General features: G+C 37.4%; 1 protein-coding gene and 1 pseudogene across 1 annotated transcript in view; one reads left to right on the forward strand and one right to left on the reverse strand.

Moving 5' to 3' along the window:
- SYT16 (synaptotagmin 16) overlaps positions 1-14604 on the forward strand; it is a 200621-nt gene that overhangs the window by 50475 nt on the left and 135542 nt on the right. The gene's annotated exons all lie outside the window — the stretch shown is intronic.
- On the reverse strand, positions 4157-4275 carry LOC120603971 (uncharacterized; annotated as a pseudogene).

Below are 14604 nucleotides of genomic sequence, written 5' to 3' on the forward strand. Positions count from 1 at the left end.
GGCTCCCCATCCCCATGCCCAACTATCAACTACTAATTTGTACTTCTTTAACCCTTCACTCATTCTCTCAACCCCCCAACCTCCCCTCCCGTCTGTCCGTCACCAAATTGTCCACTGTTTATGAATCTGTTTTCGATTAGTTTATTCTTTTTGCTCCTTAGATTCCGCATATAAGTGAAAGCATGTGGTATTTCTCTTTCTCTGTCTGACTTATTTTACTCAGCATAGTAACCTCTAGGTCCATCCATGCTGTTGCAAATAGTAGGATTTCATTTTTTTTAATGGCTGAGTAATATTTCATTATATATATGAACTATAATTTCTTTATCTCATCATCTGTTGATGGGCATTTAGTTTGCTTCAAGTATAGTGTTTCTCTTTCTCTTATTTTCATAGCCTGGAGTGAATATTTGTAAATCATCTCCCATAGTCCTAAGCAGTAGAGCACACGTATTTTAGTTTCCCCTCACTGCTGGCTCCCATGTCAAAATTTAATCTTATATAAATAAGTAGTTGCATTAAATAGTTCAGGATGTACTATCTATCCGTCCATCCGTCCATCCGTCCATCCGTCCACCGTCCATCCGTCCATCCATCCATCCCTCCCTCCATCCCTCCATCCCTCCATCCCTCGATCCTTCCATCCCTTGTACGTGCCACTTATTTTGTGCCAGAAGCTCTGCGAGGCTCTGAGGACACAGATAAATGTGACACACAGCACCTCTTATTTCATGGAATTCTAATTCTGAAAATTAGGAATTGTTTTATAAGGAATTAGTATTTTAAGTGCCTCTTGTCCATACCCTGTGCTAGAAGTTGTGGTAGATATCAGTACATAGAATTTCTGCTCAACAGCCTGATTGAGGCAAAGACAGGCCTGATTACCCTTTGTCTTCACAACCAACAGAGCTAAGGGTGAGGAGAGCTGGATAGAGTGGTTCAGTTTACTCAAAAGCCACTTGGTTTATGGAAACTTTAATCCAAGTGCATTGTATAAATGGCTGTTAAATATCCAATCATTTTATTCTTGGTTATAGCTGCTTTGAGTATTTTCAATAAAACACTTATTTGTGTTTTTTGAGCAAGACCATACATTAACTAGAGATGTTTTTATGAACGATTATGACCAATGAAAATTTACTCATTTATAAATAAATTATCTTAATTAACTATCTGTGTTAGTTATCTTCTGGCATGTAACAAATTACCCCACAAGTTTGCAGCTTAAAACAACAAACGTTTGTTATTTCACAGTTTCTGATGTCAGAAACCCAAGAGTGACTTACCTGTGTGATTTTGGTTCAGAGTCTCTCTTGAGGCTGTGATTAGGGCCATCGTCTGAAGCTTTGGATGGTGCTGGAGGGTCCACTTTCAAGCAGGTGCACTCAATAGCTGTTGACTAGCAGCCATGGCTCCTCACTTCCTTGTAGGGCTGCTCGTGACATGGCTGCTCCCTTTTCCCACAGTGTACAATCCAAAAGAGAGAGCAGGGCACAATATTCTTTATGATCCAGCCTCTGAGTGACATACCATCACTTTTTCCATGTGCTATTGGTCATGCAGAAAACCCTGATATAACGTGGGGAGAGACTGTGGAGAAGCATGACTGCCAGGAGGCAGAGGTCATTGGGAGTCATCTTGAAGGCTGGCTGACTACTGTAATATCTTTTCTCTGTAACTTTTTTCATTCTTATAAATACCATTTTAATAAAATGAGCATATGACCATGTTTCTACAAAGATTCTCAGGTCATCTTAGGGCTTTTAGGACCACATGCAAAGAACATAGAGCATGAAAGACTCCTTTTGTGTATACATAGGGGTGTGTTCATAGCCATACAGTTTTGATTTTATAGCCTCTTTTTTAAAAAATATGTTGCATTGTTTTACAGTCCTCCCTTGAACAAGGCAGTGGGACATCCATGTAGGATAAGATCAGCCTTTGGTATTTAAAGGCTACTGTTTACCTGTTTTTTCTTTCTTTCCATTTTCTCCACCAGCATGCTGACTGCAGAGTTGATTTGGGTACATAAATTTAGCCGCTTAGTGAAATCGTAAGGTGTTCCTTTAATTTGATACTTTATAATGACAACAAGACCAAATTGAGGGGAACCTACCATATGTCATAAACTAAATTAGTGGTTTATAAATTTTCCAGGTCATAAGAATTACCTGCCACTTGTTAGACATATAGATTCTCAGCCTGGTGCCGACCAATTGAATCAGAATCTTCTGAGGAGAAGCCTGTGCTTTTAAAAAAGTACTTTTTTGAAAGTACTTTTTAGGTCCCATAATATTACAGATTGTTGATTTAGATCATAATGGAGTCAAGTGAACTAACTTATTGGGTTTCAAATATAAATGTTTAGCAACTGGAAATAGAATGAAGAAGAGAACAACTTTAATAAGCAGCTGTTGTCTTCCCCATTTCTCGTTATGAACATGTGCCCAAAGTGAGCAGGAATGGGTGCTGCTGTCTTCATAGTGTGAACTCCATAGTCCCTTCCCAGCTGTGAGCACCTCTCCCTCAGTGTAAATCCAGGGCTTACGTGTTCCTGAAACTCAAGCCAGCTTCTGCATCTGGTGCTCAACCGAGAAGCAGCAATCCATTTCAAACACTGAAATCAAAATGAGCCATACTGTATATTTTTGAGAGTACTTTCAGGGTAATACAAAAAATTTTCCAGGTAATTTGACTATATGCAATTTTACATCAAATGCTAACTTTAAAACCTCATAAGAGATGCTACTGCATTGTATACACCGTATATACTACTTGTTTAGTTTCCCGTGGCTGCCAAAATGCCACAGATTTGGTAGCTTACAACAACAGAATTTTATTCTCTCTCAGTTATGGAGGCCAGGCGTCTACAACTGAAGTGTTGGCAGACATGTGCCCCCTCTGAAGGCTCTAGGGGAGAATATCCTTGTCTCTTCTAATGTTTCATGGCTCCAGGTGTTCCTTCACTTCTGGCTGCATAATTCAATCTCTGTCTTTGCATGGCCTTCACCTGTATCTCTCCTCTGTGTCTCTTAGGACATTTGTCAACAGATTTAGAGTTCACCTGGAGAATTCAAGATCATCTTATTTCAAATCCTTTATTTCATTACATCTGCAAAAATTTTTTTTTTTTTTTTTTCAAGTAAAGTCACATTCACAGGTCCTGGGCATTAGGATATGGACATATCTTTTTTGGAGCCACCATTCAACCCACTACACTACTGTAAAACTGAAAGCAAACTATATATAATATAACTTGTAATGTCTGGAGTTAACTATCAATTTTTTTTAACTGACTATTTGTGGAGCCTTTAATAAAGAATGGCTAAAGCAATATTTATCCATGCCCTTGGTCTTGTCTGTACCTATATCTTCTTTTCTTTTTCGTTCCCTCTGCATCATTCTCTGATGTACCTTACTCATTTCCACAGTTTATGCTGAACCATGTATCACACCGGTTTTGTTGGTTTTTGACACAATAATGGTTATACAATTAGAGTCTTCAATTTCTGTTTGCATTCACTTAAAAAGTTTAGTCTCAAAGAATAGGAAATTTCTGCCTCAAATCTGACAGCTATATTTCTATTATGATAACTATTTCTATTCCTACTTGTTATTATGCATATCCATATAAATACAGGCACTCCAATTTTATATTGTTTGTTCCTAATATAACATCATATTACCTTAATACTTTCTGTAAAATGTCTACTGTCTTTAAGTATGTTCTAAAACTTGAAGCTAGCTTTGGTGAGATGAGGTAATAAGCCCCCCATGTAGAGCACTGAATGGCTTTCTACCATTTTCAGAAGGTTGTTTTCCTGTGTTTGTTTTCAGTATTTCATTTTTATACATTACCCCGAGCTGCTGCTTGTCCTTTGGCAACAACATGCCGTGTCACTGGGATTTTGTTACAGAAGAGTTTCTTGCCTATTTGTTAACTATACAGGCAGCACTTTTAATTTAGTAACCTGAACTTTTCTGAGTAAAATTTGTAAAGTGTGACCATACAGATTTCTTTTATCCTGAAGGACAAATATTTTACAGAAATTCTTTTTTTTTTTTTTTTAGGCCAAGCAACCCTTGGTCGACCTCACAGATTGCAAGGACCTTGTCAGTTTACAATCTCTCTCTTTTTTTATATATATATATTTTACGCCTACAGCACCTGGTCTTCCTAGGTGGTCTCTCATCCAAGTATTAACCAGGCTCGACCCTGCTTAGCTTTCGAGATCAGATGGGATAGGGCTTGTTCAGGGTGGCATGGCTGTAGACTTTACAGAAATTCTAACTGGATAACTCGATACTCCTGAAATGGGTGCAGAGGTTGAATTTGAAGATCTGGCTGCAGACTAGAACCTAACTAGGTTTGAAAATCTGTTGTCAGAACTAGGCATTTGCCAGAATGGTCCAAGGACATTCCTTTAATACAAATTCAACCCCAGTCAATGTACTTTTAAGTATTTTAGATCTAGAAGTTAAGGCTTGGCCACTTTAGAGGGGCATTCACTTGGTTACAGTTTTGGATTGTTTAAGCCACATTTGGAAAAACAGGTTCTCTCCCAAGCCCATCCTCATTCAAATGATTGTTGTTTTTGGTTGAAAAATCTACAAAAGAAGATGCCAGTGGATTTGCATCATTGAAATAAAAGAGCCACATTAGATGAATAAGAGGCACAGAGGAGCTGTGTCCAATGTGTTTAAGAAAAAGCTGAAAGCAGAGCAGCTTAAAAAATTGAAAGCATTAAAATCAATATTTAAGAGGTTCGTTTAACCATAACAAAAACACCTTAGCAACAGACTTTTTTTTAAATAGAGCTTTGCAAAGGCAGTGGAGCTCTCTGAGCTATGATTGGCCTCTCAGTGCAGTGAACCCGTGAAAAAGAACTGGATGTTCCATTGAACTGGAAGCAAATTACGTTGCCAGGGAAACCAGCCCCTCGGTGCTTCTCAGGTGAAAGGATGTTTGATCTTTAAAACAACAGAAACGGGAGTTTACATGAGGAATATTATCTGCATTGCCCAAAAAGTGCAGTTAGGGGAAAACAAGTACGTTATTGTTGCAATTTACCGTGTGATTATAGAGGCAGAAAATTGTTGGGAAGTCATTTGGTATATACCTTACAAGAGATGCTGGCAAAAATTCAACTGCAAATTCATTAATGTCATGTATATTTGCAGTATGAAGATGGGAGTGATGTCTTCAAGCTTTAATGCCATTTAATAACTAATTTTGATGAACGAATTAATATTTTGTATTATTTCTCTTGGTACATGTCCCATTCTGGGAGACTAAAGATTTATCAAAACTTACTTTTAATTTAAAAAGTTTTCTCTAAGCACCGAGAAACAGAATTAAACATTAAAAAGTGGGGAATATGAAGTCTTCTTTAAAATAAGAAGATTGGATAGGATTACTGAATTTATTTTCATTTTGCTTTTGACATCTGAATAATGTTGCACCGACAACATCATACACAAGTATAACATTGTGTGCACTTAGGACCAGTGAGTCACTTGTTGGGTACAATTTCAAAACAGTCGGTTTGTATTACCCTGTCTTTGGGAGCTCTTTGAATTATTGAATTAAGACAAGGTTTATGGCCTTTATATTTGCTGTCTAGCAAAGACTGTTGAATAATGAACTACATTTTTAATCAAAGATTTTCTTTTACTCGAATCCTTTATTTCCCAAGAGGCCTGACCTGATTTATTATGCTGAGTTCTCTAGGAGGAGTCTGTGTAACCTTGGTTTTCTTCTGAGAGATGAACATTGACTGAGGGAGCAGCGAGGAAAATAATAAAATTGACTCTTGGAAGTACTTGAGGTGTAGACTGTCCATCCAATTATCCATCTTTTCATCTCTCCATCAAACACTTTATTTCCCCAAATACGAAGCACTAAAGGAGCTACAAAGACCTCGTCTCTATCACTGCACTCTCTTGGTAGGGACGGATAGAAACAGGATGAACTAAAGCCACAATAGAGCTCTGTGAACAGTGCCTGGGATGTGATAGGCACTCAAGAAACCTTTGTCAAAAAGAATGAATAGATATAAAGTGCAATAGAAACATGAGGTAGGGAGTGATGAATTCTACTGGGAAATCTGGAGTCTTGGTCCTCCCTCATTTCATCCAAGTCTTGCCTCAAATGTGATGTCCTTTAAAAAATCCTCTCCTACTCCATGTCCCCACCCTACAGACAGCTCAAATTTATATTTCCTTGCAGCACTATATTTTTCTTCTTGGTACTTGTCACTGTCTGAAAATATATACTTATTGTTTACTAGTTTGTCTGTTTCTACCACTAGACTGTGAGTGTATGAGTGTAAGGATTTTGTCTGGCTTGCTGCTGTATCCCCAGAGCCACAATGCCCAGAACATAATACATGATTGCCAAATATTTGTCGAAAGGATGAGTGAGTAAATGAATGATGGATTCTGGGAATACAATTTGCCACAATGGAAACATGAAGACTTTACACTTTAGTCAACATAGTCTATGGCCTTGAGTAGATTGATGGGCTGGACCCCAATTTTTTTTTTTTTAATTCTTTCTACACCTTTTTAAAAAATCCTTTCTACACCTTAAGGTTGCTTTCAAGGAAAAGAAATTAATGTCATATCATACATTCAGAGTAGAGTGGTGTGGGATGCTGATGTATAATTTTAGGTGATACATAATTATTGCCATTTTCAGGTTTTGAAATTAAAATCTGTTGGTGAAAATCTTTAAATATTATAATTATTTATATTTTTTATTGGACTTTATTTATCTAATTATCAACTTCAAAAATAATAAGAAGAAAATAATATAAGATTCTCTTTTTTTTTTTTTTCCCCCCCAAAGAAAGCTTGAAGACAACAAAGCTGAAGGGAGGACCTTACATCTCTGCATGCTGAAGATACACCAAGCAAAATAAATCTCCATGGGAAGAGAAGGTTGGTTTTGCCCAACACAATAGTCTTGTCTACAAACTTTTTTATTACAGTGCAAAGGACAAGAAGCCACACACAACTGGAGAAGTTCCAGCTGGAGTTTTACCTGGCAAATCTAATATTTTGAAGCAGGTTTTAGAGAAATCAGGTAGATCACATCTCTTTAGCATGCAAATGGATGACATTACCAAGATCTCTCAGGATAGCCTCTCCTGTTTTTGCTATTTGAGGAGCCCTTTCTAGAAACGTTAAAAGCCACTGACATCTTTGAAATGATGTAGAGAGTTATAATTTGTTCAGTTTGAGAGAGCATTAATCTTTCTGTAATATGTATATTTCTTATGTCAATTCAAGATCGGAGAAGCCTCATGTCCTCTGAGGCTGAAGTTCAAGCAAAGTTTCTTTGCCAGACAAAACTCCAACTGGAAGGAAAATCTTGGTCTCTGAAGCCAGATGAAGCACAGATGAAATATACCTATTTTTGCCATTTCGATGAAGCAAAAGCTCCACATGTTATGTTGTTGCTGAATCATGATGTCTATACAAAGGAATCTCATTCAGCCACATGCATACTATTTTAGCACACTCTTAGAATTCCCCATTTTTATCTCCAGTCTTGAGTTGAAATCCAGACTCATTTATCCGAGTGACATGTTCATTTGAGTGTCCTGTAGGCATCTGTGATTGAACATGTCCAAGACAGACTCTTGATTTTTCCTCAGTACCTATTCTTCCTTAAGCATTCCTCAGTTGTGTAAAGTGGCACTATCTGTTTGCTGAGCTCAAAACTGTGGCATTATCCTTAATTCTTCCATTTTCTTCACAGCCTATAACCTATGTATCAGCCATAACTGTTGGCTTGGCACTACCTTCAAAAATATATCCACTTCCTCTGCTGTCACCAAGGTAGAAATCACCATTACCCCTCTCTTGACCTACTTACTGAGGGAGTCTCCTAACTAATCTCCCTTCTTCAACACCAGAATGGAGCCTATTCTCCACACAGCAGCAAAATAAACCTTTTAAACTGTAAATCAGGCCTCGTTACACTCTGGCTCAAAACCCTCCAGTGGCCTCCATCATATCAGAATCAGATTTAAATCCTCACCATGGCACAGAGGGACGTACATGATCTGGTTCAACTTTATTTGCTTCCGCTAGTCTCCCTACCATGCTCCTAATCACTTAGTCTAGAAGAAAACCTTTATACTCTCTGTGTCTTCTAATTTTTCTTCATATGTTGTGGTTAGGGGGAGACATTAAATAATACCCCTCTCTTCCTGTCATGTTCTGAATTTTATAAATAAGACACCAAGGGCAGTCAAAGGGTAAACGAAATGTCAGTCTTTTTCATGATAAAACTGATTAATGAGCATGGCTTTAGATCTTTGGCCAAGAGAGATATAGCAGCAAAGAGAACAAAGACCCTGTTCTCATGGACCTTGTATTTTAAAATGATAAATTCTTTTAAAAATGCTTACTGTTTATATATATGTATCTATTTGCCTATGTATAATGTTCATATGTGTATATGTATGTTTTATATATAAAAAATACATAACCATCAAATAGGACCACAATATGAAATTCCCTACTATGAGAAATTCTTTTAATTTCTAGATATCAAGTTTTTGAAGCATCTAATTAAATGAGAAGCACAGATTTAAACTAATTTATTTTGAGGGAAATAAAAAACCTACTTGGAACCATTTGGCAGAAAGGAGTTAATTCTCTATTGGTTTTCTTTTTGAATATGTGTGTATATATGTTTATTATATGAACATATACACACACATATATGTTTATTTATACAAATATATAAATATTTATATATAAATATATAAATAAATAAACATATATACACACATATTCATATACAATTGAATTTGCGTATAAACATATATACACAAATATATTTATATATTTGAATTAGGTATATATTTTTATTTCTCAACTCACCATGATGGGTGATTATTTTTGGTCAGGTTGCCACTATAACGAAAGTAGATATCTATGTGAATTCCACAGCAGGAAAAATTTCTCCTGTGTGCTGGAGTCTATCATGACAATGCCTTGTCAGTTGATTTTTCTATGGGTAGACGTCTGTAGACCTCTGGAAACACTGCAGAATTTGTTTGAAGGTTTCTTCTAGTTGAAAGACCTTTATATTAAAGCATGGGTTATTAATCCTCTCACTGCTGACATCAGTGCATCACTGATATAGTCTTTGCCAAAGATGATCTCATGGGTTTGAGGACAAAGGAAATGGCACAACGTGAATTCAACCCAAACCTTGGCGCATTCTTGTTCCTTGATACAAGTCTGCCTGTCTGTCAAGGTGAAAGATGGTTGCTTTGATTCTTGGCTGCCGTGTCTTTATGAGTCATCTTTTTTCAGGACTTGTTTACATTCTATTTCAAAACCATTTGATAATATCAGCTTACTCAAGTCGAACAACTTCAACCTTCTTGTTGAAATTTACCTTAGAACAAATTTTTTTTCCAGGGCAAAATATGGATTTATTTCAGTCATTGTTCAGAAAATACCATTTTTGCATGAAAAATGAGTGAGAAACATAGCTCTAGGTAAGGCCACTTGCATAGTCTACCTACTGAAGGAAATAAATCTGCAGTCTACAAGTGTGTGTTTATGTGTGCTTTTGTTAATTTTCTGCTATTGAGAGCTTATATAAGACTCTCAGAGGGTTTTGTGACCCCATAAAGTGAAGGTCACTGTCCTAGAGAGTTCCATCTTTGCAAGGACATCCACTGTATTGCTTATACAGCATCCGATGCCCTCTTCTAGTAATCGTACTTGGTGTCTTTGGCCATCGTATGGAAGGCCTATAGCCTAGCTCTAATTAAATCAACGAGCCTATCCATTCTCTGGGCCATCGTGACAAGTACATGACCCTAGTGGTCTAATTAGAGCCAGTTTCAAGTTTTCTTTTAAGATGTTGAAGAAGGAAGCAATCTTCTACAGGAGTTGGAGCTATAATGATAGAAACCTGGAAGTGTTGCTGCTACCTTAAAGGGAACCCCTCCTAACTCCTAACCTGAAAGTAACGTCAACACAATTGACAATAGAGCCAAGAGGTCAAGAAGGATTGCTTCCTGATGTTGTCTGAGCATCTGGATCTGATCATAAATGATTTTAAGTTAGGTGAACAACCTGATTTGTTTGTTTGTTTTTGCTTACAGCCACTTGAGTTGTCATTTTTTGTCACTTGCAAATAAAAGTCAAGACCATGATGTAGCAAGGCTTTTCTAATTATAAGTAAACACAGACCTATAAACTATAAGCAATAATAAAGTAGGAAGCTTTTTAATCTTAGTAACCAAAGCTTTAGCATGGAGGAATTTTCAGACTGATAAAGATTGCCAGTCACTATTAATGGTATTGACAAAGGTGAAGTTTCTTGTTCTGTTTTAAGCACACTATGACTCAGTGCCATGTTGGAAAGACAGGTCTGGGAACTCTGAGTAGTCAGTCAGTCAGATGGGGAAGATACGGCAGCTACCCAGAGCAACTGTGGGAGCGGGAGGTATATGCTGCAGCTGACCTGAAAGTAACCGGTGTTGATGTCTGAGAACACCTGGATGAAATGAGGATGAAGAGGAGGGAACAGAGAAGATGGAGGGAGGGTAGTAAAGGAAAAATAAAATTAAAAATGTCCAGCGATAAGGGGACTGAGTAAATAAATTATGGCATATTTTTATGTTGAAATATCTAGCATCCATTAAGAATTATATTTTAAATGTTTACTTATATTCATAGAAAGATTCATGATATATTCCCTGACAAGAAAAGCATGACATTTTAGAAGAGTATGGTTCTTTTTTTCACAAAATATATGAATATGTATAAATATATTAATTAAACATTCTCAAAAATACCTCTGAAAATGCAAAAAATGTTTATCTGAAGGGAGTGGGATTAGAACGATTTACCTTTTTTTTCTTTTGCTTGTTTGTGTTCTGATTTTTCTATAATGAATATGAATTACCTGTATAAAAAACAGAAGCAGAAGGTAGCTCCTGAGAGCAAACATGTAGGCAAGGCATTTTAGGTGACAGAGAAATGTAGAGGAGAGAATTAAGAGTTATAAAAACATTATTCTAACTTTTGAAAATAATACAAAACTAAACTCAACATATGGGGAGGATTCACAGAAGAAAAGGCAGGTCCTGGATACAGTTTTAAAAGGTCAGCATGAAAATGAGTGACTGCTGTTTTAAAGCTCCTTTGGCATTAGTTTCCAATTTAATTTATTAGGTAGGTTTTACTTCAATGGGGATCTATCTTAACTTTGCTGAAACACGTGTTTCATGAAGAGATCTACTTGTCCACCTGATAGAAATATGTTGTTAATCACAAGAACAGGTAAACAACAGATGCTCAGAGAAGCACCACTCTTTCCTACCCTGTTCCTATTTTTCTAAGACAGACTTTTATCATCTCTTTTCCACACTAATGCAACAGCCTCCTAGTTAATTTTTCTGCTTCCAATATTTTTACCTCTTAAGGACATTGTATTAGTTCCTTATTGCTACTGTAACAAATGACCACAAACTTCGTGGCTTAAAAGTACACAAATTTATTATCATTCAGTTCTGTGGTCATGAACTTGTTGGAAAGAACAAGCTCCTTATAAAAGGTGAGACAAAGGGATCCAAGAAGAAAGTGGTTGACCCATTTTCTAAGGAAGATTGGTGTGATGTGAAAGCAGCAGCTATGTTCAATATAAGAAATATTGGGAAAACACTAGTCACAGGAACTCAAAGAACCCAAATCACATCTAATAGTCTCAAGGGTTGTGTTTTTGAAGTGAGCCTAGCTGATCCGCAGAATGATGAAGATGCATTTAGAAAATTCAAGCTAATTACTGAGGATGGTCAGGGTAAAAACTGCCTGATTTCCACGGCACGAATCTTACCTGTGACAAAATGTCCTCTATGGTCAAAAACTGCTTCATCTCTGTGGTGTTGACTTTACTAAAAAATGCAACAATCAGATTCAGAAGATCTCTTATGCTCAGCCAACAGGTCCACCAAATCCAAAAGAAGATGATGGAAATCATGACCAGAGAGGTACAGACAAATGACTTGAAAGAAGTGGTCAATAAATTGATTCCAGATAGCCTTGGAAAAGACATAGAAATAGCTTGCCAATCTATTTATCTGCTCTATGATGTCTTTGTTAGAAAAGTCAAAATGCTGAAGAAGCCCAAGTTCGAGTTGGGAAAACTCATGAAACTTCATGATGAAGGCAGCAATTTTGGAAAAGCTACTGGAGATGAGACAGGTGCTAAAGTTGAACGAGCTGATGGATATGAGCCCCTAGACTAAGAATCTGTTTAAAATTCAGAATTTTCATGGTGACAAATAAAATCTATTTGTGATATTAAAAAAAAAAGGTCCGAAATGCATCTCGGTGGGATAAAATCAAGGTGTCAGGAGGACCGAGTTTCTTTCCAAAGGTTCTAGGCGGGTACATTTTCTTGCCTTTTCCAGGTTCTAAAGGCTGCTCCTATTCCTTGGCTTGTGGCCCTTTTCCTCCACCTTCAAAGCCAACAATAGCAGGTTGAATTTTTTTCTTGCTACCACTTGTCTGGTTCTCTTCTGATTCCCTCTTCTGCATTTAAGAGCCCTTGTGATTACATTGGATTTATCTGGATAATCTGGGATAATCTCCCTATTTTAAGGTTATCTGGTTAGCAGCCTTAATTCCACTATGCAACTGTGATGCCTCTTTGCCACAGGTTCCAGGGATTAAGATATATACATCTTTGGCAGGGTATTATTCTGCCTCCCATAGACTTCATTCTCACAGATACCAGCTGTCTAGTATGCACATCTGTCCTCGTTAAAATCTCTTTTAGCCTTTAAATCATCTAAAGTCCTTGACTTGACATGCAAAGTTTGTCACCCTCTGGCTCTACTTTTACCTCAGTCTTCATCTTCCTCCTGCTTCTCAATTTATGCTCTGATAGTACTGAACTCATACTAATTTGCCCCCACCCTACCTTGCTATACACACATTGCCGATTCCTTTGCCTTTTATCTATCTGGTTACCTTGCACCTAATTTTCCTCCTACCTCCAATTTTCTGTTGCCGGCTCCCCTTCCTTTCCTATTTCTAAATGTTTGATGTGTTCAGAACTTGGTCCTAACCTTCTCTCTCTCCTCTCTCTCTTCTTAGATGAGCTCATCCATTCTTATGACTTCGACTACCTTCAAATTTATAGCTCTTGCTCTGAACCTGTTTCTAGACTAGTGTGTACAACGGCCCATTAGAAATTTGGGTGTCCATATGCATTGTAGCCATTTGATATTCAAGCAGACTTTACCTTGATTCTCTTCACCTCCAAATTGTTGAATTCATTCACTTATTTGTTGAATTAATATTATTCTATTCATCAATACACTAGGTAACTTTTATTGATTGTTTACTGCATGTGCCAGACTCTCTTTTAAGTCTTAATCATCAGGACATCCTCATGAAGTAGATACTATTCTTATTTCCATTTTACAGATGAATAAATTGAGGCCCATAAAGGTTAAGTGGTCGCCTTATTTACAGAGCAGTGAGTAATAGAGCTAGGACTTGAACCTGTCCAGTGTGACTGCAGATCTCATGCTCTCAGCTACTAGGTTAAACAGCTTAGCAGCCTTAGGCTTGTTTTTAGTAAACTCTCCTCAAACCTTCGGGTTGACTTAGGAGTACCTCCTCTGTGTTCCCTCAGCCCTCTGTGCTCACTGTCAGCTTAGTAGCTAACATAAGAAGGTTAAATCTGTGTTTTCCTCTCGTCTGCCTCTGGAGAATATACACGGACTTACTCAGTTTTGTTCCTTCAGCATCTAGTACAGAGCCTGGTACAGTAAGCATTGAAGATCTTGTTTGTTGAACCAAATAAATGTCCCTGTGTTGCTTCATCATCATAACTGTGTTTCTATAGCAGTGGGTTGTCTTAGAACCTTCTCCTTCTGCTTACTTTGCCCTTTGAATCAGGTCCAACGTTATCACTCTTTATTGCAAAGGTCACTAGCCACTGCTTCATTCTGACAGCACCTGAAATTCTCTGAGAAGCTATTTGTAACTAATCGTAGGTGAGGGGGACCATTTTCTTTGTCCCATTCTCTCTAACAGGAAACTTCTGTGTTTCGGTTGTGTTCATAACCTTTTGTTCTGTAGGCAGTGTCAATATTTAATTTTATGTTTGCCTTATTTATATATTCACTCTTGATTCTCTTCTTAGCTGTCCATATCCATATTGAGTAATGTCACCTCAGGTTGTGAGCTGCTTCCCTGAGCTCTGATAGCTTTGTTGATTAGAGTAAGGGGCACAGAGCCATTGAAGAACCATGTGTTTGGCTTCTTTCATTTCAACATTGACTAACCCAAACCAGCTACTCTGCAAGTTGTTATTAGTCACATGGCGGACCCAGCAAGAGAGATACCAGTCTCTCAGCTGTGGAGCAACAACCTCAAAGCATATGTCCTATTGGAAGTGAGATGAAAGAGTCAGTAATAGTACAGTGGTTAAGAGAAAATACTTTGAATAGACAGACCTGGTTTCAAGTCTTAGCTTTAGAAAAATACTAGCTGCTTTATCCAAAGAAAGTACTTCTATGAATTTTTTCCTTGGATTTAAAGTGAGTCCAG

Source organism: Pteropus medius, unplaced genomic scaffold (genome assembly GCF_902729225.1).
Source record: "Pteropus medius unplaced genomic scaffold, Ma_sr-lr_union100, whole genome shotgun sequence".
In the NCBI taxonomy this organism is placed as follows: Eukaryota; Metazoa; Chordata; class Mammalia; order Chiroptera; family Pteropodidae; genus Pteropus; species Pteropus medius.